General features: G+C 51.3%; 1 protein-coding gene across 5 annotated transcripts in view; it reads right to left on the reverse strand.

Annotated features, from left to right (window-relative positions):
* The window catches only part of SRC (SRC proto-oncogene, non-receptor tyrosine kinase), a 77,568-nt gene that overhangs the window by 35,450 nt on the left and 29,345 nt on the right, over positions 1-12,773 (reverse strand). For all 5 annotated transcript variants that reach the window (XM_058433010.1, XM_032142419.2, XM_032142417.2 and 2 more), the window contains exon 2: positions 4,096-4,169. The gene's annotated coding sequence lies outside the window, so the exon portion shown is untranslated. The remainder of the gene's footprint in view (positions 1-4,095; positions 4,170-12,773) is intronic.

Here is a 12,773-nt window from a genome sequence, read left to right on the forward strand (position 1 = left end):
CTGCATGCCATCCCCCTAAGATCAGAAATGACAAGAATATCTACTCTCACCACTTCTATTCAAGATTGTACTGGAGCTTCTAGCCAGGACAATTAGGAACGAAAATGAAACATAAGGCATCCAGATTAGAAAGGAGGAAGTAAAACTCTCTTTATTTGCAGATAATATGATCTTATATATAGAAAATCCTAAGAATTCCGTCAAAAAATCAGTAGAACTAATAAATGAGTTCAGCAAGGCTGTAAAGTACAAAATCAATATACAAAAATACACTGTATTTCTATAGGTTGGCAACGAAGAATCCAAAAATAAAATTAAGAAGGAAATTTATGATAGCATCAAAAGAATACTTAGGAATAAGATTAATAAAAGTATAAAACTTATACCCTGAAAACTACAAAAAAACATCAAAAGAAATGGAAAGACATCCCGTGTTCATGGCTCAGAAGCCTAAGTATTATTAAGATGGCAATACTCCCCAATTGGTCTGCTCCCTATCAAAGTCCCAGCTAGTTTCTTTGCCAAAATTGACAAACTGATCTTAAAATTCATATGGGAAGTCATGGGATCCAGAATAGCCAAAACAGTCTTTAAGAAAAACAGTCTGAGGACTCACACTTTTCAATTTCAAAACTGTAAAACAACAGTAACAGCATGGTACTGGTATAAGTGTAGACTTTTAAACCAGTGGAGGGGAATTCAGAGTCCAAAAGGAAACACTCCCATTGACAGTCAATTGATTTTATACAAGGGTGCCAAGACAATTCAAGGGAGAAGAAGCTGGACACCTTCCTCAAATCCTGCATAAAAATCCACTCAGATTGGATCACAAACATAAATGAAAGAGGTAAAAATAAAAACTCTCATAAGAGAATATAGGCGTAAGTGTTATGACCTTGGATTATGATTTCTTTTTTTGTTGGTTTGGTTGGTTTATTTGTGTTTGTTTGTTTATTTGTCTGTTTGTTTTGAGATGGAGTCTCACTCTGTTGCCCAGGCTGGAGTGAAATGGTGCGATCTCAGCTCATTGCAACCTCCACCTCCTGGATTCAAGTGATTGTCCTGCCTCATCCTCTCGAGTAGCTGGGATCACAGGTGCCCACCAATGCACCTGGCTAATTTTTGTATTTTTAGTAGAGACGGGGTTTCTCCATGTTGGCCAGGCTGGTCTCTAACTCCTGACCTCAGGTGATCCACCCGCCTCGCCTCCCAAAGTGCTGGGATTACGGGTGTGAGCCACCGCGCCTGGCCAGATTATGATTTCTTAAATACGACACCTAGAGCACAAGCAACAAAAGGAAAAATAAACTGCATTTCATCACAATTAAAAACTTCTGTTTTCCAAAGAACAACATCAAGAAAGTAAAAGCACAACCCACAGAATAGGAGAAAATATTTGCAAATCATATATCTGACAAGGGACTTGTATCTACAATATATAAAAATCTCTTACAGTGCCTCATGCATGTAATCCCAGTGCTTTGGAAGCCAAGACAGGAGGATCTCTTTGAGGCCAGGAGCTTGAGACCAGCCTGGGAAACGTAGTGAGACCCCTACTAAAAATTTTTTTAAAATTAGCCAGGTGTGGTATTGCATGCCTGTGGTCCTAGCTACTCAGGAGGCTGAGATGGGAGGACTGCTTGAGCCCAGGAATTTGAGGTTACAGTCAGCTATGATTACAGCATTGCACTCCAGCCTGGGTGGCAGAGTAAGCTCTTATCTCTACAAAATTAAAAAAAAAAAAATTAAGTCAGGCATGGTGGCATGCACTTATAGTCCTAGGTACTTGGGAGGCTGAAGCAGGGGGATCACTTGAGGCCAGGACTTTTAGACTAGCCTGGGCAACATAGTGAGACCCTGTCTCTAAGGAAAAAAAAATAGATTACATTAATAATAAAAATAGGCAAAGAACTTGAATAGACATTCCTCCAAAGAAGATATACAAATTGCCAATAAGCACATGAAAAGATGCTTAATGTCACTAGTAATTAGGGAAATACAAATCAAAACAGCCGAGTACAGTGGCACATGCCTGTAATCCCAGCACTTTGGGAGGCTGAGGTGCGAGGATCACTTGAGCCCAGGAGTTCAAGACCAGCCTGGGCAACACGGTGAGACCCCATCTCCACAAATTAAAAACAAAAAAAAAATTAGCCAGGCGTGGTGGCACACACTTTTGGTCCCAGCTGCTCGGGAGGCTGAGATGAGAGGATTGTTAGAGCCCAAGAGTTTGAGGCTGCAGTGAGCCTTGGCAACAGAGTGAGACCCTGTCTCAAAAAAAAAAAAAAAATCAAAACCACAATGAGATGCCACTTCACAGACACTAGAATGGATGGCTAGAATCTACAAGACAAATGTTGGCAAGGATGTGGAGAAATTGGAACCCTCAGACATTGCTGATGGGAATGTAAAATGGTGCAGCTGCTTTGCAAAACAGTCTGGCAGTTCCTCAAAAAGTTAAACACGGAATTACCATATGATCTAGCAATTCTACTCCTAGGTACACACTCGAAAGAAATGAAAAACATATGTCTATACAAAAACTTGCACATGAATGTCCAGAACAGCATTACCCATAATAGCCAGAAAGCCCAAATGTCCATCAACTGATGAATGGATAAATAAAATATGGTATATCCATATGACAGAATATTATTTGGCAAAAAAAAAGAATGAAATATTGATCCACGCTACAACATGAGTGAATCTTGAAAACATTACGCTAAGTGAAAGAAACCAGCCACAAAAGAGCACACTTGAATGATTCCATTTCTATTAAATGTCCAGAATAGGCAAATCTATAGAAACAGAAACTAGATTAGTTGCTGCCTAGGCCTAGGGGAGGGAAGTTTAGAGGGAAGTGGGGAGTGACTGTAATGGGTAAAAGTTTCTTTCTGGGGTAATGAAAATGTTCTAAATTTGACTGTGGTAACGACTGTACAATTCTGTGACTCTACTAAAAACCACTGAATTGTATACTTTAAGTAGATAAATTGTATGGTAGTGAATTTTATCTCAGTAAAGCTGTGATATACATTTTTCAAATAAACTACACTGGGGGCCACTGTTCACCTATCAGATTGGCAAATTGCACCTATGCAATTTACCCCAAATTTGGTAACATCCTATGCTGGTGAGAGTGAGGAGAACAGAGGGTGTGGTGACACCAGCACAATCTCTCTGAAGGACAATTTGGCAATACCGATGACAATTACACACCCACTGGCCCTGCAAGGTGGAATTGATCCTAAAAGAACACACAAACACAAGGCATATGATTGAGGATATTCATTTGCGGAATTGTCTAGAACAAGCAAAAGACTGGAAACAACCAAAATATCTGTCCTTAATTAAATAAAGTGTGACCACCATACAGGCAGTGGAATACTACGCAACCATGAACAAGAAAAGTGCAGCACAAATAAGTGATCTCTAAGGTACACTGTCAAGAGAAAAAAGTCAATTGAGGACAGGGTAGAGTGTGTGCTATCATTTGTCTAAAAAAAAAAAAAAAATTCTGGCCAGGGGTGATGGCTCATACCTATAATCCCAGTACTTTGGGAGGCCAAGACAGGAGGATTGCTTGAGCCCAGGCATTCGAGACCAGCCTAGGCAACACAGTGAGACTCTGTCTCTATAAAAAAATAAATAATTAGCTGGATGGGGTGCGTGTGCCTACAGACCCAGCTCCTTGGGACGCTGAGGTGGGAGGATCGTTTGAGTCCAGGAGTTCGAGGCTACAGTGAGCATGATTGTGACACTGCACTACAGCCTGGGCAACAGAGTAAGACCCTGTCTAAGAAAAAAAAATTCTTTGCAAACGTATAATATCGAGTCAAGTGCAGAAGCTAAAAATATCAACACCTGGCATTCCCATCATTATTGAAATTCACATTATGCTAAAAAAAATTGTTAATATACATGCTTATATATGCCTGGATCTCCCTGGAAGGATAGACCAGAAATTTTTTCAAGTGGTTGCCTCTGCCAAGGAGACCTGGGTGTGAGAGAGACTTACTTTTCCCTGTCGTGTGTGTGTGTGCGTGTGTGTGTTGATGTTTTTTCTTCCCTTTTTAAGAAAAAACACAGGCTTACCTGGTTTCAAATCCTGGCTCTGTCTTTCATAGCTGGGCAAGTTGCTTCACTTCTCTGAGCCTCTGTTCTCTGTTCTGTAAAGGGAGGGATAATAGGATGAATATCCACCTTGCAAGGTTGGTGTGGAAGATGAAATAAGACAGCACAAGCTCAGGGCCTCCCCCTGTGCCTGGCTCCTAATAAGTGCACAGTCCCTGTTTACCATTCATCTGTTACTATGGACACGGCAGTGCACTGTAACAGGACCACCAGAGAGCCTCAGAGCAAGTGTTCCAAGGACCAGCATCTCCTCCGGCTGGGAGAAACTGGGAAAGGCTTCCTGGGGGAGGCAGCATTTGCGAAGGGCTTCGAGGACAAGGATTTCCACAAGTAGAGATGAATGGGGGCCACATTCTTGGCAAAGGGGGCCACACAAGCAAGAGGCCAGGAGTGGGAAAGCCCTGGATGGCCACTCAGTGGTGCACTCCCAGGCTCCTCCAACAAGGCTTAGCTGAGCACCTACTGCGCCCCAGATGCTGTAGTGGGAAAGACACTCAAAAGCCATGTGGCTGAGCTGGCCGAGGGAGGAACTACAGAAAGTATTGTGACAAGGATAACGAGGGGCCAGGTCAACCTGCTCATAGAACAGGCCGGGAAATGGAGGCTCAGAAAGGGAGAGGGGCCATCCAAGATCACACAGCAGGTTCCCAATTTCTGAACATAGCCTCTCTCAGCTCTACTTGTCCCCTAGACCTGGAGAAGGTCCAGAGGGGTCCTCCTGCCATGCCCTCATCACGGGGTGGACACAGAGGCCAAATAAACCAGGGGCCCCACAAGGAGGAGGGACGGTTGGTCCTCAGAGGATAACAACAGCTAGGGCGCCACCATCACAGTGCTCCTGGGTGGCGAGCACCATGCTTATGAGCTCAGTGAGCCACCCCAGCCCTCTGTGGCAGGCCCTGATTTGCAGATGAGGAAACTGAAGCACAGAGAGGTGGAGCTGCTTGCCTGATGTCACACAGCTCATAAGACACAGCACCGGGAGGCAAACCCAGACTATCTGGGTTCCACCGTCTCGTACCCCAGAGCCCATTCCTCAAAGGAGGCCCTGGCGGGGCATCTATCAGTGATCGCATCCTCTCAGAAGGGCCCAGGGTGGAAGCTGTTCTCAGCCAGTACTGGAATGCCTCCTGATAACAGTGCCCCAATGGTGGGGAAGAGGTGGGAGGCGGGGTAGGGAAGAGCAGTGGTGGGTATAGTGTCAGGCCTGTGCGGGGATGGAGGGGGAAGGCGGTGGGCAGGGACTTGGCCCATTGGCAGCCATCCTCTCCCTGATGGGAGAGCCGAAGGGCTTGTCAGGCACCTGCCATGCACCACGCTCATCACCCCATCACACAGATGAGGAAACTGAAGCACAGACAGGTTAAATGGTGTGCCTGAGATCCCAACTCTTAGCAGCCGAGTGACAATCCCTAACCCTCTGCACGTCTCCCTAACTGGGACAGCCACCTAGAGCCCCTGGGAACAGCCCAAGGAAGGAGCCTGGCTCCTGTTGGCAAACCCCAACGTCACCAGCTGCTCTGGCCCAGGCCGGGGGTGGAATGGGATGTGCTGATGGGGGTGCAGAAACCCACGCTTCTCCCCCTCAGCTTCTCCCCCTCACGTCCTCCCGCCTGGGGTTCACGCCCCCCTCCAATTTTCTCAGCAGCCCTGTAGCAAGCTGTGGCCACACTCATTTTACACACAAGGCCACAGGAGCTCCAGGAGCCTGCCCCAGCCAGAAGGCAGACAGCCAGAATGCCAGCCAGATCCGAGGGACACCAGAGCCCATCCTACCCCACCTTCCCTGCGAGGAGTACAGCAAGCGCGGCCCAGGAGGGAGCCTGGGTGCAGAGGCGCAGGCGGACCAGGGTGCCAGGTGGGCAGGGCCTTGTTCAGAGCGAGGTCTGGCCAGAGTGGGTTCCGGTATAACTGGATCACTGCTGGCCCTTGGCCTAGGCACGAGGGGGCCCGGGGAAGACCCTGAGAGGTGTATGTTCAATGCAAGTCATGAAGGCCTGCAAAACTGAGAGCAGGGCCAGGAAGCTTTTCTCAGGCCCCTGGGAGCCAGAAGTCAGGGCACGGTGGCCCTTGCCACAGTGTCTTGTCAGGGACAGTCATCTCCAGCTCCAAAGGGCCAGAGGGGCAAGAGGAGACACCTAAACCATGGTGGCCTTCCCAGAGGAGGGGGTATCTCAGCTGAGGCCCAAAGGCTAGGCGGTTTGTGAAGAGAAAGTGGGGAGTGTGATTCAGGCAGGTGGGACGGCTTTGACAGGGCCTGCAGCTGGGACCGCTTAGAGACAGGCGAGGGAGCTATATCAATTTCAGTTCTGCAGCCTCAGTTTCCTCAGCAGCAAAATGGGGGAAAGACTGGCACACGGGGGTGGCTCCCTCTTCCCTATACCCACTTCCCACCATCTCTCCCTCCTCCAAGCCCCCGCGCCCCGCTGAGGTCACTGAGGTCACTGAGAAGGAGGCAGCATCTAGGGACTGGTGAGTTGGAGGGGTTAGGAGGCTTCGCAGACCCCCCACCCCACTCCAGGAACCATCCCAGAGTCTATCACCAGGCAGCCCCGTAACAGGGTGGGTAGGGCAGCTCACGAGGCCAGGGGGTCACAGCCCCAACCCCCAGGAGCTTCTGTGGGCCCTTCTCCTTGGCAGATGAGGAGGCTAAGGCTCAGAGAGGGGGCTGCCAGCCCTTGGTCACACAGCAAGGCCAAGGCCTGCCCTGGAATAAGGGTGTGGGCTGGGGGCAATGGCACTGAGGATAAGATTCTTGGGGCACCAGGCCCCAAAGCACTGAGCTGAGGAGAAACTGGAAGAGGAGACAAAACCTTGGGGCCCAGCCTGCTGAGGGCTAACCACCACGTGGCTGAGTGGAAGGCTTCCATCAGAATCACTGTGCGGCCAGGAGCAGTGGCTTGCACCTGTAATCCCAGTGACTCAGGAGGCCAAGATGGGAGGACCGCTTGAGGCCAAGAGTTTGACACCAGCCTGGGCAACAAAGTGAGACCCTCATCTCTACAAAAAAAAAAAAAAAATAGAAAAAAATGTAACCGGTCATGGTGGTGCCCAAGAGTTCCAGCTACTTGGGAAGCCAAGGTGGGAGGATTGCTTGCACCCAGGAGTTTGAGGCTGCAATGAGCCATGATTACACCACTGCACTCCAGCCTGGGCGACAGAGTGAGACCTTGTCTCAAAAAAAAAATAAAGAAATAAATAAGAGCTAACCTGGGCTTCAGCATCTCTACCTGCACAGAGACCCCAGCAGCCCACAGAGACCCCGGCATCTCTACATCTCTACCTGCACACAGAGACTCCGGCATCTCTACCTGCACACAGAGACCCCGGCATCTCTACGTGCACACAGAGACCCTCAGCAGCACCCCTGCCCCGGCTCAGTGTCAGGAGAGGATCACAGTGAACACTGAGGTGGCAAGTTTTGCTCTCTCCCAGCCACAGGTCATCTTTCCGAGAGCCCCCAGCTGCCCCACCCCTGATGGCTGATGGCTGATGGCTGATGTGCCTTGTGGAGATGGCCGCCAGCCGGCCCCTGCCCACGGCACCCGCTGTTCCCTGCCAGCTGCTCTGGGAACACACAGTGCCCCCTCCTCCCCACCCACACCCATGCAGTATCTCCCTCCAGGGACACTGGTGGGCAGGAGTGCCTAGTGGCCAGGCCCCTCCACATGGCCCAGCCTGAGCTCCAAACCTACCCCCTGGCCCCGTTCAAGCCTGCAGGTGGCCTGCCCCTGGCTGTGTGGTCACAGGAAGGTCAGCTTCCCTTTACTCATCCATGAAATGGGTCTCTGGCAGGTCTCAGAGGGAGGAGAGGGCATCCGAGACAGGCCGGGGACAGTGATCGTAAGATGATAAAAACGATCGACACTCCAGCCTGGTGATCACAGGACCAAGGCCAGACTCGGATGGAGGGGGACTGCCGCAAGCTCCCATCCCTTGACCCTCCCTTAAACTCATAACTACCCTCTAGCCTTCAAGCCTTTGCACATGCTCTTCCCTCCCCTAAGCTCCACCACCCACCTCCCCTTTCCCTGCCCCACCATGAACTACAGTGCACCCTTTGGGCCTGACCACAGGCAAAACCTAGCTCTGGTCCTTCCTTGCTGTGTGACCTTGGGAAAGTTACTCCACCTCTCTGTGGCTCTACTGCCTCTCCTATAAAATAGTGATACACATCATCTACCTCAAAGGACTGTTGTGAGGATTAAATAAGTTTATATCTGTGAAGCACACAGGACTGGGCCCAGACCCTAGCAAGTGTGCCCTAAGTGTTTGCTATCAGTCAAAAGAGTAGGAGCAGCTATTCTTTGTCGAGCACCTACTATGTGCCGGGCCTGTGCTAGGCATCCTACTTGAATGATCTCACAATAGCATGACAGCAGGGGCTATTATGAACCTCACATTATGGCAAGGAGGGGGAAGTCCAGAGACATCAGTTGCACCATCAAAGTATATCTGGGAGAGGAGGCGATTTTTGCTGATATTAAGAAGTTAGGCCATTAGGTGGTGGCTCATGCCTGTAATCCAGCACTTTGGGAGGCAAAGGCAGGAGGATCACTTGAGTCAGGAATTGACTCAGGAATGACCAGTTTTGGTAACACAGAGAGACCTCATCGCTACAAATTAAAAATTTTAAAAACTAGCCAGGCGTGGTGGTATGCGCCTGTAGTCCCAGCTACTCGGGAGGCTGAGGTGGAAGGATTGCTCAAGCCCAGGAGCTTGAGGCTGCAGTGAGCTGTGACTGCACCATTGCACTTCAGCCTGGGTGACAGAGTGAGACCCTGTCTCACAAAAAAAAAAAAAAAAGAGAGAGAGAGAGAGAAAAAGAAATTGTTAACTTTTTTTACATGGACTATAGTTTTATGGCTACTTTTTAAACACAAGAGTCCTTGTCTTTTAGAGATACACACTGAAATATTTCACACATGAAATATGATGCCTGTGGTTTGCTCTAAAATGACACAAGAGGCTGGGCGCGGTGGCTCACGCTTGTAATCCCAGCACTTTGGGAGGCCGAGGCGGGCGAATCACGAGGTCAGGAGATCGAGACCACGGTGAAACCCCGTCTCTACTAAAAATGCAAAAAAAATTAGCCGGGCATGGTGGCGGGTGCCTGTAGTCCCAGCTACTCGGAGAGGCTGAGGCAGGAGGATGGCGTGAACCCAGGAGGCGGAGCTTGCAGTGAGCTGAAATCGCGCCACTGCACTCCAGCCTGGGTGACAGAGCCAGACTCCGTCTCAAAAAAAATAAATAAATAAATAAATAAATAAATAAAATAAAATGACACAAGATAGGATGGGATAGAACAGGTGTGGAGGAGGCGGGACTGGCCACGGGTAGTGGTGCTTGGCTCAGCGATGGGTTCATGGGGCTAATTCTATGAACATGCCTCCAGAATAGAGTGGGAAAAGCAAGATTAACTTAAATGATACAAAGAAAAAAAAAATGCTTGGCCCTTTGACCCTCCCAACAACTACCCCCAGACTAAGCAAACAGCCATGCCCTGGACTAAGGCAGCAGCCACCGCACTGGTCCACCCGCCTCCACCCTCACCCCCCAGTCTGTTCTTCACACAGCAGCCACCTCACTGGTCCACCCGCCTCCACCCTCACCCCCCAGTCTGCTCTTCACACAGCAGCCAGGTGCACCCAGAACCCTTGTGTGACCCCATCTTGCTTCAAGTCCAAAGCCTGCGTTTTAGATGGCTCAGGTGCCCTCCCGGATCCACCCTCCTCTCCCTCCATTCTTCCCCTGTTCTTCTCCTTTCTCACTCTGTTCCCCTGGCCCCCTCCAGTTCCACCAGCACTCCAGGCTCTCCCCTGCCTTGGTGTCTCTGCACTGGCTGTTCCCTCCCCAGGGAGCTGCATGACTCCTCCCTCCCCTCCTTTGTTGTGAGCTTCTTTGAGGTGTGAGGGCTTCCCTGGCCACCATCTAATTGCGACCCATCCTCCACGAGCCCGCCAGCAGGCCCACCCGCTTCCCTGCATTATGGATTCGTGGCCCTTACCGCCTTCTTACGGGCTGTGTGTGCAGCTTCCTTATTTGTTGTGTTTTTCTGTCTCCCCCTCTAAAATGTGAGCTTTGCAAAAGCAGGGATCTTTGGTTGGTTCCTTGCTATCTGCAGCTCTAGAACATTGTTGAGCACAGAAAGTATCTGTGAGATGGATAGACGGATGGATGGGCCTCACCCAGGGCCCCACAGGAATAAGAAGTGGCAGGCCGCCGCCCCAGATCTGTCCAGTCCCACAGCCTATGCCCTGCCACTGTGCCCTCCTGCCACCTGCCTGGTCTATCTCTGCAGCAGAGCTTCTGCCCACCCTGGCTTATACAGGGCAGAAGCAAGTCTGAGACAACTCCAGGCCCTGATCCCCGCCCAGCATGGCCCAGGCCAGGAACTGAGGTCCCAGGGGATGTTTGCTGAGTGAGCAAGGAGTGAGTGAAGAGTGAGCAAGGGGGCGTGCGCGGGCCAGGGCAGCCGGGACATGCCTGGTCCCGTGTCCGCGGCGCGAACATGCTTAGGGACAGTAGACTCAAACCGGCTCTGCCAGTGGGGCTGGGGTGGAGACGGCAGGCTGGGGCGGACACCGGCAGACATGGAGGGGTGCACTGGGGATGGGGCCCGCAGCCCAGAAAGGGCAGAAGCCCAGCAGGGGGGCCACGGAGCTCCCACCAAACTCATGCCCTGTAGAGCACAACTGTCCCAGCCCTGGCCGCTCTTCTGCTTCCTCCCAGGCAAAAAAGGGGCCTCTATCAGAACCCAGCCCCTGGCCTGCACTGTAGGGGACTGGATCCCTTCCAGTGGGACCTGTGCAGGGCCTGGAAGCCCTCCAAGGAAGTGTACTGCCTGGAAGTGGGTGGCGCCTGAACAGGGCAAGGAGAGGTGAGCCCTGGGCTGCGCAGAGACCACCCGGTACGGAAACCCTGATCTGTCCCAAGGTGCTGGGGAGCCTTGAGTGAATCCACGAGCCCTTCTGGACTCCATTTCCCTGCGTGGAAAGTAGTGTTGGGTATGGATTCCAGGATTGTGAATCTCAAGGTGCTGAATTACCTGAAAGGGGCCACTCAGCCCTCTAGCCCCTTCCCAAAGCCCAGCTCTGGGGTGACCACGGCCAGAGCCTGGGCCCACAGATATGCCCTTACTCCCCACAAAAACAACAGTAATCAAAATCCTCACTAACTACTGAACACATGGCGTATGCAGGGCATCAGGTCAGCACTTCACACTCAGTCTCATCGGCTCCTCCTGCCAGCACTGTGGGGTAGGGACCGTTACTGTGCCCATTTCACAGAAAGGGAAGCTGAGGCCCAATTCACATGGCAAGTTGGAGTTCAGGCCTCTTGGCCCCATCCCCGGGGTCACACTGTGCAGCCTCCATCTCCCTGAGACAGGTACTGTCCCAGGTATGCTCTGAAGTCGTTGGCTGGCATTTGGGGGGCACAGTCCATATTCCCCAAGTCCATAGCGCCCCTTGGTCCTGGGGAAGCTGAGACCTACCCCTGCCCCTCTGTGTAACCCAAGCCATGGGTGTGCCACTCACAGTCTCAGTATTCTCACCTGTAAAATGGGTAGAATCCTGCCAGCTTCGCCTAAGGTACATCCAGTATCTGAAGCTGCAGGACCCAGAGGACTCGGGCCAGCCCTCAGGGCCAGGTGGGGAAGCCCTGGGGCTGTGCATCTCCAGATGCATGTGGGGAGGGCGAACCACACCGACCAGAAGCCCACAGTTGTCTGTGAGGGGATGCTGCCCTTCACCACCAGCTGCCCAAAAGAGGAACGATGATTCCTCTTGTCCCGCTGTTCCCCAGCTCCAAGCCCTGTCAGTCCCACCTCCAACACGCTCTGAATCCACTTCCCTCCCTCCCACCACGACCACATCCCCAGCCAGACCCAGCCTCCTCCTCTCAGGCTGGCTAATACGGAGCAGGGAACCCTTCTGAAATGTCAGTTTGAACCCTTCGTTCCTGCTTAATACCACCCACAGTACCCACACTCCTGACACAAAGGCCGAAGTCATCACAGGGGCCTCCAAGGCCCTCAGTGGCCTCCACCAACCCCATCCCTCCACTCACTCTACTCCATCCACACCGGCCACCTGCCCCTTCCCTGAGAAGCCAGCACACTCCTGCCTCAGGGCCTTTGCACCTGCTGTTCCCGCACCGGCAGCACACTCCACCCTCACTCCCTTGCCTACACCCTCACTCCCTTGCCTCCTTCAGGTCTTCAGGACTCAGCCATCTGCTCAGACAGGCCTTCCTCAACCACCTGTTTCTTGATACACCCAGCCGACTCTGCTCTCCAAGTCTCAGCTCCAAAGCCGCTTCCTCACAGAAAGCCTCCCTCAAACCCCAGTCCAAGTGAGGATCTTCAACTCCTGCTTCCTAGCACGGACCGACCACAGCTCCGATGACATAACTCACTGTGTGAGAATCTGTCTTATGGGGATGAGGGCCACTTCTGTCTTCCCTATAATTTAATGCTCCGTGGCAGGTGTAATATTCAAAACAATGAACAGCTGGGATGCTTGGGTACCAGCGGGTCAGAACAGACACTGGCCAAAGGCACACAGCCTAGCATGGAGTGAGTACCTGATCATGGATGGATGGATGGATGGATGGATGGATGGATGGATGGATGGATG

This window comes from Hylobates moloch, unplaced genomic scaffold (assembly GCF_009828535.3).
Source record: "Hylobates moloch isolate HMO894 unplaced genomic scaffold, HMol_V3 SCAFFOLD_21, whole genome shotgun sequence".
Lineage (NCBI taxonomy): Eukaryota > Metazoa > Chordata > Mammalia > Primates > Hylobatidae > Hylobates > Hylobates moloch.